The sequence below is a fragment of the Apostichopus japonicus genome, chromosome 9, assembly GCF_037975245.1.
Source record: "Apostichopus japonicus isolate 1M-3 chromosome 9, ASM3797524v1, whole genome shotgun sequence".
Taxonomy (NCBI): Eukaryota; Metazoa; Echinodermata; class Holothuroidea; order Aspidochirotida; family Stichopodidae; genus Apostichopus; species Apostichopus japonicus.
In genome coordinates, this window is record NC_092569.1 from 15,043,171 (window position 1) to 15,047,500 (window position 4,330).

Here is a 4,330-nt window from a genome sequence, read left to right on the forward strand (position 1 = left end):
GGTGGTTGGCAGTCGATAGTGGCAGTTTGTTGGCAGACCAATGAAAACGCATTGTTAAAAAAAGTGGGCGTGGTATAAATACCACTTTATACACAAGTGAATGGAAAACCACGTGGTTATGTACAACAGCGTGTTGTACTTGTTGTACGGTGTATGAACAGGGAGTTCTTAGGGAACATAACAACTCCCTGGTATGAATGGGGTTTTGTAGACATATACATTATATACACCACGGAATACGTAGTATATCCATGCTGATGAGATATATAGTAAACAAAAGATTTGAAAACGCTGGTGTCAATGTGGGGAATTGGAGAAAAGCTGGTATAGGAGGACAAGGTGGCGGGCTGAGATAAACTCAGTGTAAGGCGTAAACAAAGGCAGCTCACAGGATATGCAATTAGTTTGTAGGAACAATAAATAACATAGTGAAAAGACAGAACAACATGAAATAAATAGAAAAACGAGATCAACGAGAAATGATAGATAAATAGCGTACTTCCTAGTTGATAGATCGTGTTTTAGGAACTAGGTAATCTTACTTGAACATAACTTTTGTCATTTTTTTTTTTTTGGCTGTAAATTTGTTATAAACTATTTTCTTTTGCAGAAAAAAATGAAATGGGGATGTCGCCTGATTGTCAGACAATAGTTGTTTTAAGTTAGGCCACTTTTGTTGTATCGTACGATAAGGGGAGTTGTTATGGGACAACTCCCTGGTACGAAACATCACAAGTTTGAAGCAGTGGCAGAGTTTTTATTTTTAGTTCACTGAGTAGGAACCAGAATTTCATACCTATAGCCAAGTTTTGTGCAAAATGTCGAAGAAAAATACATTTGATACTCCAGTGACAGCGAATTACAAATTAAGAACATTCAGGTGTTTACCGTAGCATCATCAAGAAAACTGCAGAAAAACTGTTCTGGCTAGGAATTCTATTTGCGTTTTGACATCGCCGTTTTCCGCCACCTTTTTGACATGTCCATCGAGATTTTTACCTGTATTCATCAAATAACAGGCAAACATAGCTATATTAGCCAGGGGTTTTCCCTGCAAAGAGCGAGTAATTAAGGACTTCTGCAGATAATGAGTAGAGTGTCTTCCGACAATTTCCTCATATAGAATTAATCGCGTGCAGTTCCTCAAATCCACTAGTTTGAATTCAACCAATCAGTGAATAGCTAAAATTTTCTTCAAGAAAGCGAGTTTTGTGGTAAAATTGATGTTGTCATTTAATTTTTTTTTTATTGTGGATCTCTTATATTAAGCAGAAAACTTGAATGGTATGAAACAAATATATGAGTTAAGTATTACGCATTACGCAACGTTATGTGTAGGTGTACGTAGGCTATATTTGAAAACCTCTTAACACTAATGACAAGAGAAATATGCAATTAACATAGATTGTCTAATTTAGTGAGTGAAGACGAGAGTAGACCATTTACGTGACCAACAGACGGACACGTTGGGTGCAATGTTTCATCTGTCCGCCCTGTGGTGTTTTTACATACTTTGGACGCGGTTCACAGTCCAAAGTTATCTTTGCTGATGCAAGGCTTTCATGTGAACTTAGGCACGGTACCCTCACCCCAAATCACCCAAGGTGGGAGGAGCTTGGGTGCAAATAAAAAAAAGTCGAGAAAACCAAACCTTAAAGGGTATGATGTACTGGCCCCGAATATGCTAGATATTCAAATATGGTTTACACTGTTTGGTCAAAATTCTGAAACTGTTTTTATTTACAACCTTCGAGGAAATTTTCCTCACAGGAACATTCAGTCAGTCATCTTGTGTGTTCCTTAAAAATATCCGAGAACAATTTGGAGAGTATAAACACCGAGAGAAAAATACTTTTTGAAAACTTCTAGCAATTATAGCGTGCTATTATTTGGGGCCTATACAGACTACCTTTAAACTTGATCCACTCTGAACCCCATTATACAGTCTCCTTATATCGAAACTGATACCACGTGATCATGACGTGGATCCACTACTCCCTTGGCAAGGGAATGGATACCACATAGAAGCATGATCTATTATATTGCTATTATTTGGGGCCTATACAGACTACCTTTAAACTTGATCCACTCTGAACCCCATTATACAGTCTCCTTATATCGAAACTGATACCACGTGATCATGACGTGGATCCACTACTCCCTTGGCAAGGGAATGGATACCACATAAAAGCATGATCTCAGTTATACTAGCTGCCTGTCTATCTGGACTGAAAAGAACAGATGTTTCTCACGCCTGATCTTATAGTCAATTGGTTGGGAAAAGGGTATACTCCGTGTGCCAATAAGCCTATCACAGATTTCCTACTTTAATTTTAATTCGTTCGTGCATGGTACATCATGTCTTATCATTTCTCCCCGAGTTTCATAGAGTACCATTGGAATGTGGATGACCTAACATTCAAAGCCAAATAATGCTTTTTTTTCAATACGGTAACCCAGGAGTAGATCGTTACGGAAACCGTTCTAGATCCGCATTATACAAATGGGTTTTTGTACAAAACGATCTAAAAATTGTCATGTGACGAAAAATGCCCGGAAATGTTTAGCAATGTTTCAAAGCAAACTTAAACTGTTATATACTAATTATCATGACAATGTCGCGTTTTTTTTTATTTTTTTTTTTTTATAATCGGCTCATGGAAGTGACAAAACATATTCCGAAAGGGTTTATTTCCTCTGGGCGGATGTACCTTATACGTAGGTTTATCTGAAACGAGATGATAAATCGTTATTTAACACTGCCTGGTGTCTTTAACGAATGTGTTTGGTTCATGCTAATAATGACAGAAGGGCCTGCTATATAAATTTATTTATATATATATATATATAGCCTATATATATAGCCTATATATGTCCTATATATATATAACCTATATATATATATGGAAAAGGTCTTATGTGGTCTTACATGGAAAAGATTTTTTCTTTCTCAAGTGAACTCGGTAACCTTCTTCAGTACCGAGTTACACATCATTAAAAATCGTGACTCAAGTAAAAACGTCTCTATAAGTTCCCAATTTATTACAACAAGTTTACACGTAATACAAATAATTCAATTTCAATTGTATAATGAAACCTTTTTGAAGGAGCTAAACTATTTGTGAAAGGAAGTCGGGATATATATACCAAAGACTTAACGCAAACTGAATGTTTATTTATTTAACACAATTCAGTCATTGCACAAAGAGTAGCATGCATGCATGAATCTGAACCACTATGGAGAAGCTATGTAAACAGCCAATGAAAGTTCACTTTATGTTTATTCTGGGTTGGTTTTCCTTCAATAGCATATACAACTTGACAATAATGATTCGGTGAAATAAACGACAGCAGTTTGTACAAGAGAACCGTTCTCAATGTAATTTTCTTTTTACTAGAATAACAAATTAAAACAGTTGTATATAGATGACTACACCTCTTCAAAAACGAAATTTCTTGTGTAGAAAACTTGAAGTCAAATTACCTTCTTAGAAAATCTCCCCCCCCCCCCAAAAAAAAATCGTCTGAAAGCCACTACTGTAAACTTTCCACTTCACTTTAACGAGAAAAAAAAACATGTAATCCTGAGGTCAATAGGTCGAATCCTGTTCTAAAAACTTTTTTGGGAATGTAGGCTTTCCAAATTTGTATATAATTTCCCAGTCAGTATTTCGTTCTTGTTGTTGACAATAGTGTGTAGCTCCCCTTTACCATAGCAAATAGTACGGTAGGTTTTACTGCTATAGTAGTTAATCAGTTAAAACCGATAACTTGAAGATTTAGCTTCCTCTTAACTTAATTGATATTACAAATTAACACCGCTAAAAGACGCCAACTATAAGAAAGACAAACAAACAGACCAAAATCAACAAAGCCAAAGAAAAACTTGCCAGTCTCTATCTAAAAAACTCGTTAAACAAAACACCCTCTATATACCTGAACTATATATAGAGGTTGTCTCTTCAGTTGAACGACACAGGGAAGGAGGTTCCGAATACACATAAACATTGAAGGAGAAATTGATTACCCTCAAGAGACAAACAAGGGACTTCTTTTCAATTTGTCTTGCTTAATTGGTCGTTTTCGTTTGGTTCATTCTTTCTTTTCTCTGTAGAAATGTTCATATTTGGAAAACGATTTCTTAAACACTTGGAAACGTATATTAGGGCCAGTCCTGGTTATCACGGTAATTCGCTCATATTTAAGACATTTCCACGGACTAGGAAGCCGGTCAAGGTGGTTAGGCACAGGGTACATGTGACCTCTCCGCCACCGTCCCCCCCCCATGCCCCACCTACAGTTTTGATGAAAAACCTCTCAAAGTTCCATC